Here is a 13953-nt window from a genome sequence, read left to right as displayed (position 1 = left end):
CCAACCGTGAACATAGGTTATGGAATCCCCATGATCCTCAGACCTTGTTCCTGTGGGCCTCAGCTGATTTAGCAGTAATAAGTACAGCAAGATTTTTGTCAAGCTTCAATAAGCTTTTTGAAGCCTTTAACCGCTTGAAGACCAGGTGTTTAGACCCCCTTCCTGGCCAGGACATTTTTCAGTATTCAGCGCTGCGGTACTTTGACTGACATTTATTCCGTCGTGCAGCGCTGCACTGAAATTAATTTTATACCATTTTTTGGGGACAGATAGAGCTTTATTTTGGTGGTATTTACTATATTCAGGAGAAATTACATTTATACAAATTATTCGCATGTTTACATGCGTGTATGTAGGGGTGGGGACTTTTTTTTTAAAAATTGTTTTTTTAATTCTTTTTTATGTGCAACTGAAAAAAATTTGGGGGGTAACTTTAATTTTTTTTTATTTATTTTTTTATTGCTATCACAGAGGGGGCTAAGAAATCCCTATATGTGATAGCAAAAGAGGTGACGGGTCCTCTTTATGGAGACATCGGGGGTCTCCAAGACCCCTAATGTTCGGAGGGGGTGCACATATCGGGACCCCATACAAGCGATCCGCCGGCTCCATAGCCGGCGGATCGCTTGTATGATAACTGGCATCGCTGCCGGTTTTTATATTATTCGTCCTTCCCGCTCGTGCGCGATGTGCATGAGTGGGCGGATCTAACAGGATGTGTATACACGCCCAGTTACATCCAAGAACCTCCCGGCTACACAACGGCTGGCCGGGAGGTAGTTAAAGAAAGCTTTAGTGCCAGTATAGGGGTGATAAACACAAATCCTAATAAAAGTGTTGACTTTAAACAAACTTCTAGTAGGATTCAGCTGACCATTGTGTGCTTCAGACTATTGCTGTCATTCTGTAGAGACTCCAAGTTACTTTGCAAGGGAGTTGTGGCCTGTTGTGAATGGCGGTGCTTGTTTCCAGTGGGCTCTGTCATTCCCAACAACTCTAGCTAGAGTTTCCTATCCTAGAATAGCAGGCTCTGTAGTCTGTCCTCCGGCCGTTGTCTTTTGTCTGGTCTCAGTGGTGGTTCAGTGGTGGTGCTGCACCAAGATCATATTCAGAATACCGGAGATCTTGGTGCTACATGCACTTGGTACCCTGGTGGACTTAAAGTGACCCTTTACTAAAAAATCACATCAGCATGCAGCTCTGCATGCTGATTTAAAATCATATTACATTCATTAGTTAACCAAACTTCTTTTTCATTTACTTACAAATAGAGTTTACAGGTGAAACTCGAATAATTAGAATATCGTGCAAAAGGCATTGCAGTAAGTGCTGCAAAAGGGGCCCAAACCAAGTACTGAGTACATATGCATGCTTGTACTTTTCAGAGGTCCGATATTGTTCTATGTACAATCCTTGTTTTATTGATTGCATGTAATATTCTACTTTTTTGAGGTTGTGGATTTGGGGTTCTTGGGGTTTTCATGAGCTGTAAGCCATAATCATCACAATTATGACAAATCACGGCTTGAATTATCTTGCTTTGCATGTAATGAGTCTATCTCATATATTAGTTTCACCTTTTAAGTTGCATTAGTGAAATAAATGAACTTTGCACGATATTCTAATTATTCGAGTTTCACCTGTATCTACTTCCTGGTCCACTTCTGGCACAAATGATGTAAGTAATGAAAAATGGAATTAACTCGTTAGGAGATAACAAGTTAGTAGTGGTCAATTTAAGGATCCGGACAAGCAAGTGTATTGTACAAAAATTAAATTTATTTGAAAAAGATATAGAACATCACACTTAGCTCCCTCACCACTCCGCTAAAATCTGAACCAATGAACGGAAAGGAAGAAAGAGGCGTGATCTAACTATTTAAGAAACGGTTCTCCCAACCTCAGAGTATGTCCTGACGAAGCCCCGCATAGCAGGAGGGGCGAAACGCGTCGACAGATAGACAGAGACCAGACGCATAATCACCATATAATAAGTGGATGCACGATCCAGATATCAAGGAACACTGCGAAGCTTCTAATGGTGATTTAGGGGTTCTCAGTGACGGACAGACTACACCCAGAACATCCTGCTTGTCCGGATCCTTAAATTGACCACTACTAACTTGTTATCCATTTTTCTTTGCATCAATCAACCTGGTTATGGATCGGAACACACAAGCAGCTACGCAAACTCCAATAGGGTGACTACAAATAGTCGGATCTCCAGGCAGGAACACAAATCCCTTTTTTCAAATGATGTAAGTACCCAAGCGTTGCATCCTGGGAAAGTTACATCAGCAGAGCATTGCTGGGAAATCTCATCTGTAATCTCACGAGATCTCAGTGGAAGGCATTTTCCTCCCCTGAGATGATGTGCATGGTCACGTATCCTATTCACATGTCTAGTCACATGTGCCAGAGTTCCAGGAAGTGAATGGAGATCTAGTAATCTGCCCTTAGTAAACATGGCCACTGCCAGAAGACTGGGGAAGAAAAGACAAAAGCAAAAAATACAAAGCCGGCAATTATCTAGAATTATGTGTTTGTAGATTGTCATCACTAGACATTTCTAAAGGCGTGTTTGTTGTTCTTTTAAAGATACAAGTAAAGTTCCTATATAATAAGCATTTTCCGTTTGTAGTGATACTTCTTCACATAAACAAAAGTTACATTTCCCAGAAAAGAACAAAATGAAAACATAGAAAATACCCATAGCAGTGGTTCTGGATAACTTCAAACTGAAGATACAATTTAGGTGTTGGTTTATAGGAATCGATCGTTCATGGGGTAACGCAAAAATAAAAGTGCTAAAAGCAAACACAGGACAAATATTGCCCTCATAATGAAAAGCCTTTCGCACTCAGGAATAAAATGGTCACCACTGCTCTTATTGTCCAGACAAGAGGACAGTGGTGACAGGATCTGGGTAGTAGGAAGCTTTCGATCCATCATCAAAGTTAAATGTCCTTTAATGTTGTCTATTCAAATTAGGACACCATGGGGAGGAACATCACACTGTAGACCTTCCTGTGAAAGGAGTCCTTCTACTGCAACACATCCCTCAGTCTTCAGCAGCTCTGCGTTCTCTTGATACATCATGAATTATCCAGAACAAAGCTTTCCAAACTCCAGTTGACCTTTGACTGTCCAACAAGCTGGTATAACAGAATAAGCACAGGTTAGGCTTACAGTTCAGCAGACTGGATAGACCGTTTCATGGAGAAAACTGGAGAACACTCAGAGCTAAAGCTTTTCTGGTTGCCAAATCAGTAAAGGATCTTACATGAAGCTCGTAGCCCTTTATTAATTCTTCACTGTTCCAATAAAACGTTCAGTTTTCCTGTACTAGGTGCTTCTTTGTAAACTGTAAAATGGGTGGTCTGTCAGTCCATCTTCGACCTGTGATTTCAAGGTTCGCGTGGTTAAGGGACTAACCCTAAGGTCATTTTCTTACACTAGTGCAATGGTGGGCAACTCTGGCCCTCCAACTGTGCTTTAACTACAAATATCAACATGCCTCTGCCTCTGGGAGTCATGCCTGTAACCATGCCAGTTTCACAACAGCTGGAAGGCCCGAGCTGCCCACCCCTGCACTAATGTAAGACAATGACCTTACTGCTAGTCCCTTAATCAAGTAATCCTTGTAATCACAGGTCAAAAATGGACCGCCCATGTGAAAGGGGCGGAACCGTAATAAAAAATATGCGAACTGAGTATTTCCGTTTTTTTTTTTAGCTGGTTAAATGTTTCACCTTTCCTAGGTGGCTTATAAAAGAGAACTACTGTATGTAAGTGTTTTTCCCCATAGTTCTATTCAGGGTCATGGGAGGACATATACTAACCTCCTCCTGTGACCCAAAGCTCAGTATATAGCAGGCTATTGCCCGCTATATACTGAGAGCGCTGCAGACGGGACGGATCCCGACAATACTGTCAAGATCCGCCAATCTGCATGATTGACAGCGGGCTCTGCCTATCTAGAGGCAAAGCCAGCTGTGCCGGCCCCTCCTCCGTTCTTTCCTCCACTCAGCACTAGGGGATCGCAGATGGGAGGGGGAATCCCTGCTGGGAGCGGTGACTGATAGTCACTGCTCACTGCAGGGAGACGATCGGGAAGTGAGCGGATCGGTCCATGTTTCTGCTCACTTCCCAATCAATAGAGCTGACCTGTGACAGCTTCTTTGGCCAATGCAGGGTGCAGAAATGGCAGCCTCTGTCCACCAGTCTTGGGTGGTTACCACGTTTTAGTCAAACAACAGAAGAAGATGGGGGGGTTGTTCAACGTGATTTATATCTGTGAAGGTTCTTATTCATCCAGGTCATGGTATATCTGTGAAAAATAAATCAAGGCAACTGGACTTGCTGTATTTTTCTTGAAGACGTTTCACTGGACATCCGACCAGCTTTCTCAATTCAGAATGACTTGTACAAAAATTATCTGGGAATACATATGGTGAATGTCGCTCCAATCCACATAAACTGTTTATCATAACTAGCATGGATTATGACTAACAGATTATGTGGATTGGAGCAACATTCACCATATTTATTCCCAGAGAATTTTGCAGAGAACTACAGCAGGGGGCGGAGGCAAGACCAGTCACCTTGGACCAGAAGAGAGAGCAGCAGTGACCGGTTGTTATTACAGGAAGCTGCAAGTCTCACACGGGATTACTGCACAGATCTGGAAGAAATACACAAAGCTCACCAAGATTTAAAGTGACATTAAACCCTCAGATTTTTTAACATAAAGCAATACTGTAATGTGCGCCTTATTGTAACCCATGGTGACTTTCAAGTGACGCCTCTTGATCTGATCATCTTCTTCTTTCCAGTAGTTTTCAGGAGTCCCTCCAGTGCTGGTGCTAGTCTCTGATCCTTTCCTGGCACTACCTGTCCCACAGAGTCTGTGCGTGTGCACGGTGCCTCCATTGACTTACCTTGTGTCTCTCCTCGTCTCCCGGCCAAAGATCTGTACTGCGCATGCGCCCTCCCCATGATCTTCAGATCTTCGGATGGGAGTGTGCAGCGGAGACACAGGTGAGTTTTAACCATTTTGTAAACTTTGTTTTTTAAATGTTTTTGGACATATCTTCTGCTTGCTGTCAGTAGATACAGTGGTACCTCGGTTCACAAACTTAATTCATTCCACGATTCTGGTCGCAAACCGAATTGGTCGCGTAACGAATCAAACTGTTATCCGAGCGCGATCTCGACTAGAGGAACTAAAGTCCAAGGACCTGTAGCACTCCTTACCGGAATTCCCAAATGTTAGTTGAGGGTGCTCACAGTGACCGCGGATGGCGCCGCATTCATGGTTTTTTTTACTCTGAGCCTGATGAAGGGGACTCTGCGCGGCCCCGAAAGCGCTTGATGATACTTTGAGTATTGACTGACATCAACAAATGGATTTTCACTGACATTTAAGTCTTTGTCGTGCTGGTGACGTTCATATACTTACTCGACTAGAGGAAGCCACGACCATGTGTCAGAGCAGGGAAGATGGCTACAGTTGTGTCTGTCACCCGATGTGGAGTTTGCGAATGGACGCAAAATTTTGCCGAACTTCCTGTTCGCGAACCGATTTGATCGCGAACAGAAGTGTCTGTGAACCGAGGTACCACTGTATATGCAAAAATACACGAGGGTTTAATAATCCTTTAAGTGAAGTGCCTACAGAACACAACATTTACAGTTCATCCGTTTTCTGTTTCACTTTCTCTTTGAGTTTTCACATCTCCGTGTTGCTATTTATACCGGCTGGAGTTTTCTGACCTCAGAACTCTTTTCCCTGATCTTACTCTCTGTTCATTTGCTGCACATTCACTGCCCGCCACTCTTACCTCCTCAGCCTCCGTGAATCAAGAGCTGGCACCACTGTGCGGCTTTTTGCCCGTGGTTCCAAGTTGTTGTCAGAGATTATGTTTCTTATAATCCACAGCTAATCAGGAACTCCTGAGGCTAAAGGAACATGTGACAGTATTTGACGTTCCTGGTTGGCTGCACTTAGGAGAAAATATGCTGTCAGCCACGGAATTGGAGTTGCGTAGTATTGTTTTGCTCCTGATCAGTGGCATAGAGGTAAATGCCCACGGCAAGTGCCTCTACTGCCTCAGCCTGGCTCGTAGGACTTCACATTTACGCCATTGTTTTGACATCTGTACTTAAGCTTCTCACCTACCTAGGAGGACACGCTCAGGATTAGGGATTACCTCTGCTTTGGACCAACCCAAGCGCATACGAACCCAGAAGGAAGCAGTCAGTGCAGGCTCACTCAGCAGTGGCAATCACCATCCCGCAACTGCACGTAAACAAAGGGGTAGGATGCTGGTGACATCATTGACCTTATATTGCCACATTGCCATATTATATCAATGTTATTGATCGAATATGGCCCTGCGGCCATATTAACCATTTGCTGACCGGGGTGTTTATACCCCCTTCCTGTCCAGGCCATTTTTCAGTATTCAGCGCTGCGGTACTCTGACTGACATTTATTCCGTCATGCAGCGCTGTACTGAAATGAATTTTATACCATTTTTTGGGGACACATAGAGCTTTCTTTTGGTGGTATTTAATCACCACTGGGGGTTTTATTTTTTACTATATAATGAAAAAAGTGCCGGAAATTTTGAAAAAAAACCTAACCTGTTCTCCCTACGTTATGTTATAAAACCTTTATTATTACCCAATTTTTTGGTAAAATATAAAAGACGGGGTCACGTCGGGTAAATAGACACCAAACATGTCAAGCTTTAAATTTGACGCTTTAAAAGCTTTTACCGCTCATCAGTTCAGTGTTATCACTGGTTGATGGCCCTAGAATGATTGCTCTCACTTGCGTGTGCATGTGGGGGCGGGGGACTTATAATTAGTTTATTTTTTATTGCTTTGATATGTGATTTTTAACTTTGACATTTTTTCTGTAACTTACATTTTTTTAAACCTATTTTTTTTCACTGAACTTTATTGCTCAAAGCAAACAAGCTCCCTATGTGACAGGCAATTTGCAGTGACAGGTCCTCTTTATGGAGACATCAGCGCGGGATCGTAGCGGCGGCGACGGAGGGGGAGCGCACACCCAACCGCATATTACAAGCGATCGGGCGTCTCTACAGACGCCCGAACGCTTATAAGTATACAGCCATCGCTGGCTGTTTACATTCAAAGCCGGTTTCCCGCTAGCACGAGTGGGACGGGATGGGACGTTTAAAAACGCCCACCCGCCCTCAAGAAGCCGGCCGGACAGCAGGTGGTTAATGTATCGGTCACAGCTGACTGGACATGTATTGATGGCTTCCTTCCCGGTGCATCTACGGGGCAGGTCACCAGTTGTAAAACCCGGAGAGCCCATTCAAAACCAGCAGCTCCTTCATGGTAGTCATTGCTCCACATAGAGACAGACTGAATGGGGGGAAATGTTTGGCGTCATATGACGTCCATAGAAAAGCATGGATTGTATTTTTGGACTGAGTGAACCTTTTGGCTCGTTAGGTATAAGGAATGAATGGATGGTTAGTGGCTGGGGAGATGAATGCGCTGTTTGTGGGGATGTAATTCTCACTTTATATCCATCAGCTGTTCACATGACATGAGAGTCTGACCCTATCAGTGTGACGAATCACATGAGCAAGAGGATGTCAACGGATTATGCAACGTGACCTAATGAGAGGTTTTTGTGTTTTTTTTCTTAAACGGTTTCCCTTAAATTCTTTGTGGAGATTTTTTTTTTTTTTTTAAAAGAAAGCTAAAGTGGAAGAAAGCTAAAGGGGCAGAAAGCTAAAGGGGAACCCTACTTGGCTGTGAAATGGCCCCACCTTGTTACCTCCCCTGATGAGCCCTAAGGGTGTCACATCTTGAGTTGCATATAAGCTACTCTCCCACTGCAAGAAAATGAAGCAAACCTGTTACATAGCCAGTCTGCCCACAACTGTTATTGCATTTATAGATGAGTTAGGGGAACTAGGTAGCACACTAAATTCATAGATTTCTACATTAGCAACAAGATGTCCCTTATGTAGTTCCTAGCTCTGTTCTGTACAACCTTTTATTAACGTCTCTATATATACCGAAAGCCAACACGAACTCTGGTATGGATAGTTTCCGATTTAACCTAGGGTCTCTGGCCTTCAGAACCACGGACACATCCCCGCAAGTGTATGACCTATTGTTGGCCACATCGTGTGCCGCTATCAATAGTGACGCTAAATTGACATATTTACCCTCTAAAATGTCTTTCCTCAGATTGGGTGGCACGAAATGTGCTGGGAGTAATGTTTGGTGGCGTGTCTAACGTACCTGACACGTTCTGAAATGTGGCGCTGGATGTACTAGGAAGTACTAATGCAGCACTAGGTGTAGTCTGGGCACCAGCCGTGGGAACAGAAGTAGCCTGTTTCTCTAACATTTCCGTCCTGTGTCATGTAATGACGATGTGACAACGTTCAAGGTGGCATAATTTGCGCAAGTGACGTAGCTAGTGTTTGGAGCAAAACCTGTTCTGAACTGGTACTGGCAGCCGCCGGAGTAAATAACAGTTTAAAAAGTTCTGCCTTCCTTGCAGTAGCTGGGAAGGGAATGCCTCTCCGCTGCAGCTCCATAATTAGTTTGGGAATAGTCCAGGCTCTGAGTGACGGGGCACTTCTGTGCTCCGAACCTCTGGCAGGCGTTGCTGGGAGTGAAGTAAAATCCTCAACATTGGAGACATGCGACATGTCTTATTCCGAATGCTGTAAAACATGAAATAATTAATCGGAATAATCTCCACTACCACACTTTAACGTGTGATGATATAACCTACGATTAACGAGACAGGTGTGCGTGCATGGGCAATCTAAGGGAGAACGAATCCTCGTGCCCCCCGACTAAACGTGAGTGACACCAATTACCAGAGCACAGTTTATGTACTTAACCAAGTGAACATGTGCTTACTAGGTCTATGTTCTGTTTCACAGAATTATTATGCATTGTGTGTATGGTTTCAAATGATCCCCTCTTACTACCTGACTATGCTAATGTGGAAGACTCTGGGACGCAATTGTATGCTATACTGTTTGTGCATCATGTGCTATTTTATTGTTTTATTCTATTTTGAAAAAAATTAATAAAATACTTTGAAAGTTAAAAATGTATCAGTACTTGTATCTGTGAGTACTTGGACAAGTATCAGTATTTGTTAGATAGAAAGAAACTGCGCTAGGAATCAAATAACACTCTAAGATCAGCTGTGCTTAATAGGTGAGTACACCCACAATAGGAAAAAAGAAAGAAAATAGCACTGCACTTCAAACTCGAAAATTATATTCCTAAAATGTGAAAAAAATAGTATAAAATGTGAAATTGTCACAAAGGAATATACAAATATTCGGAGCTGGGCGGATTTTAGAGGGAGTTATACATCACTTGTGAGATTCAACACAGGATTTTCTCTATGTACACATTTTATGAGATATACGAGCACGTTTTTTTTTTTTTTACTATCATCAGCACAGGCATTGTGCAACACAGGTGTTGTGTATGACACAAATTTGTATATTCCTTTGTGACAATTTCACATTTTATACTATTTTTTTCACATTTTAGGAATATAATTTTCGAGTTTGAAGCGCAGTGCTATTTTCTTTTTTCCGAAGTATCAGTATTTGTACTTGAAAAAATGGTATCGGTGCATTTCTTTATATATGTTTGTAAAAACAAAATCATATATTCAAACAAATCCCAGGAGCTCCGTGTGCGCCTTACAAATGACAGCTGCATCTTAAAGGAGAACTATGGGGTCAGGGCTTTTCCCCATAGTTCTCCTAAGGGTCACGGGAGAACACAAACTAGCGTTCTCCCGTGACCCAAAGCTCAGTATACAGCGAGTATACTGAGGCGACGCAGCTGGGACGGATCCCGACATTGCTGTCGAGATCCACCCAGCTGCGGGATTGACAGCGGGCTCTGCCCGCCCCCGTCCGTTCCGCCAGTCAGCGCTGCAGGATCGGACAGGGGAGGGGGGAATCCCTGCAGGGAGCCGTGAGTGACAGCCACGGCTCTCTGCACGGATAGATCGAGAAGTGAGCAAGCGCCGGTATGTTTTCGGTCACTTCCCGATCTACTGAGCCGACCTGTGACAGTTTCATTGTCACAGGTCGGCTCAGATTATGAGGCTGAGTGAAAATCACTCGCCTTATAATTCTCCTTTAACCACTTCCAGGCCGGTTGTTGTAAAAAAACAGCCGGCCGGGAGCTCTCTAGATCTGAGCGGGCGTCTTTAGACGTCCGCTCAGACATGCCCTCTCGCGCGACAGGCAGCGATGCCTGTTAACATACAAGCCGGCGGATCGCTTGTATGAGGTCAATATAGAGCCGGCGGATCGCTTGTATGAGGTCCCGGTATGTGCCCCCCTCCCGCTGTCACGCAGAGGGACAGAGGGAGGCGGGGAGATCTGTACACAATCTCCCTCCGGTCCCCTCTCTGCTTCAGAATGAGGAAGTGGTGTATATTACATCACTTCCGCATTCTTGTATCACTCTCCAGCTTCAGATGCTGGAGAGAAGCTGATGAAGCAGATCTCTGCTTCATCAGCTTCTTCAGGGGGGTCCTAGGTGACATTAGGGGTCTTGGAGACCCCTGATGCCTCCATAAAGAGGACCTGTCACATCTTTTGCTATCACATTGGGGGATTTTTTTTAGCCCCCCTATGTGATAGCGATAAAGTTAAGTGGAAGAAAAAAATAGAAAAAATAAATTTAAGTTTCCCCAATTTTTTTTTTAAAGTTACACATAAAAAAAAGAATTAAAAATTGTTTTATTTTTTTTTTAAATCCCCCCCATACATACACGCATGCAACCATGCGAGTAAACATGCGTCGGGTGCGCATACATGTTACATATCATCGCGAACATCGGAATGAGAGAAATAATTTTAGGGCCGTCAATCACTGATAACACTAAACTGATGAACAGTAAAAGCTTTTAAAGCGTCGCCTATGGGCAATTTTGGGTATGGTAGTTTTTTGCGATTTTGCGGGTGCGCGCAATTTTAAAGCTTGACATGAGCGCCGCACACGAGAGGGGGAGGGGCAGGACGTCTTAAGACACCCTCCCGCTCCTAGCAGACTCCCGTCCGGCCGTTCACAAACGGCCATGGACGGGAGGTGGTTAAAGCAAGTAGTAGAGGGCGGCACTGTTGGATAAAAGCCCCTCTCACTGACTGTGTGTGGGGGGTGGGGGCACATTGGGGAACTTGGCCTTGGGGCAGCAGAGAGAGTAAATCCGGCCCTGATTATACCTAGGTGGGGTAATGTTCCTTTTTAAGCAAAAATTGGATCTGGGCAACAGTGTGAGTATAATGGAGAGGGAAGAACGGTATAACTGTTCTGTGCTATAAATTAACCTCTTAGGCTGCGTCCATACAGTAGTGGTTTTCTGCGCATCTTGGTACGCATGGAAGCATTAAAAAAAATCACTCAGCCTCACAGTTCGAGCCAACTTGTGACAATGAAAGTCCATAGGCTATCTTATAACATATAAAGTCCATAGGCTATCATATAACATATAAAGTCCATAGGCAATCTGATCACATATAAAGTCCATAGGCAATCTTATAACATATAAAGTCCATACGCAATCTTATGATCCTCTTCACTTTTCCAGTGCTACAGAGTCCATCTTTTTGTATACACAGGTGAAATCCAATCCCAATAAATGAGTCCTCCACACATTTTCAGTAACAAGTCTCTTCATATTCTCAGTTCAGAAATATTTAAATTCATAGATATATAAAATGCCAACCATAGATTCCATGAGAAAAATCAAAATGGAACCCACCAAATTACACACTTCTGTGCACTGAAGCTCTTCCTACTGCCCGAGGAAGAACAGGATGAGGAAGACATCTTTGGACCAGACCCAAAATTGCTGGGAAAAAGATTAATTTTTTATAACAGTACAAGGCTGGCTGTAATAGGGGGTGTGTGGCAGACAGTGTAGGGGCGAGCCCAAAGCTGAGATTTCGTATCGCCCTTCCCATTGACTCCAATGCATTTTGAAAACATAGCGAAATGTCACAGAATTCTGATTTTCATTCCAGGCAAATAAAAACTTTTGCCTATCCCTAATCCCTCCAAATCAGTTTATGTTCAGCAAATGGGTTGTTCTTACTACTGTACTCTACAAATGAAATGGCAATTTGTTCCGAGTTTTGTATTAAAATGTATTGGTGCAGAGTTGAGTGTAAGCTTCCTCCATGGTATCTCAATTCACTGAAGTACATATGAGATCGGCGCCTGTAAGTAATCATTAATACTCTGCATATTTATTCTCTACTCTCCTGACGACGGTAATGACAGCTGGACTGCTTCAACTCGTTAAAATTCAGCCAGTGCCGAGTCTCATGGACATGCTTGTTTCAACCTAGGATAGTGTGTTGAATTGAAAATGAATTGAAGACATTAAATGGCAGATTTAATGCGCTCATTTGCATTTGCTGAAAAGATCTTGTGCATTTTAATTACTGTGTGAATTGACGATGGAACAGGGTGCAGAGAGCTCCCGGAGCAACATCAAGATTCTTCAGGAAAGAATGAAGAGCAAGTTCAGCAATGGACAGAGTGGTGTCTATTGCAGAGGAATGGCCCAAATAATCCAGTGCTGTGTGTTACAACAGTGGCCCCAGTGGCATAACTATAGGCATAGCAGCCCAAGCAGCTGCTATGGGGCCTGGGGGTGGAAGGGGCCCCATTAGGATGTTCAGGCAAATTAAACATAGAACATGTGAAGATAACACAGTACTGTATCATTGAGGGTTGGAGTGGTTGCAGTTGACGATAACTCTAATCCCCAGCAAAGTCTACAGTGTAGCAACAACTTCAGATGCACAAGAAGAGTCTTTGGGAACTTGGCATTGCTATTCTCAGCTTGGAGAGAGGTCATCAGCGGGGCCCCATCACATTGTTTGCTATGGGGTCCCGTGATCTGTTTTTATGGCCCTGAGTGGCAACATCCTATGTTCCACACAGTTCCCTGAGTGGAGATCTACACACCTTCTGGAAGCTGACTTGAAAACTGCAGCTCAGGCACTTCTGCAACTTGGACTGTTGAATTTGGTGGCATCAGTTATATCAAACACTGAAGTTTATTCTGGTTATGTTTTGCCTTTCCTCATTCTCCTCTCCCCTCATCAACATGATAATTACATTTTTATTACATACCTTATTTTACCTGGTAAAATTGTCACTCTGTGTTTCGCTATGCAGTGAAGGCAGATCATGGCTGGTGGGAGGGACCGGCACAGCTTCCTGTACATAGATTCCTGAAAAAAATCAGCACCCAGCCTCAGTACTCCTCCCAAGACCCCAAAGTACTGATGCAACCGGTGGGCTGGCTCTTGGGAGGGGTTATGCAAATATACAGTTTTCTACTATTTGCTGCCGCTGTGCTCCGGGTTCTGGCCTGATATCTCAGGTAGAGGGTCTCAGCAGGGGCAAATGTGGAGGGTCTCAGCAGGGGCAAATGTGGAGGGTCTCAGCAGCGGCAGATGCGGACAGTCTCAGCTGGGGCAGTTTTGGAGGGTCTCAGGAGGGGCAGATGCTGAGGGTTTCATCAGAGGCAGATAGGGAGCGTCTCAGAAAGGGCAGATCCCGAGGGTCTCAGAAGGGGCAGATCAGGAGGGTCTCAGCAGGGGCAGATGTGGAGGGTCTCAGTAGGGGCAGATGTGGAGGGTCTCAGCAGGGTCGGATGTGGAGGGTCTCAGCAGCGGCAGATGTGGAGGGTCTTAGCAGCGGCAGATGTGGAGGGTCTCAGCAGGGGCAGATGTGGAGGGTCTCAGCAGGGGCAGATGTGGAGGGTCTCAGCAGGGGCAGATGTGGAGAGTCTCAGCAGGGTCGGATGTGGAGGGTCTCAGCAGGGTCGGATGTGGAGGATCTCAGCAGGGGCAGATGGGGAGGATCTCAGCAGGGGAGGCTGTG

Source organism: Nanorana parkeri, unplaced genomic scaffold (genome assembly GCF_000935625.1).
Source record: "Nanorana parkeri isolate BGI_ZX_2015 unplaced genomic scaffold, ASM93562v1 scaffold114, whole genome shotgun sequence".
NCBI lineage: Eukaryota > Metazoa > Chordata > Amphibia > Anura > Dicroglossidae > Nanorana > Nanorana parkeri.
This window is presented reverse-complemented; position numbering follows the sequence as displayed.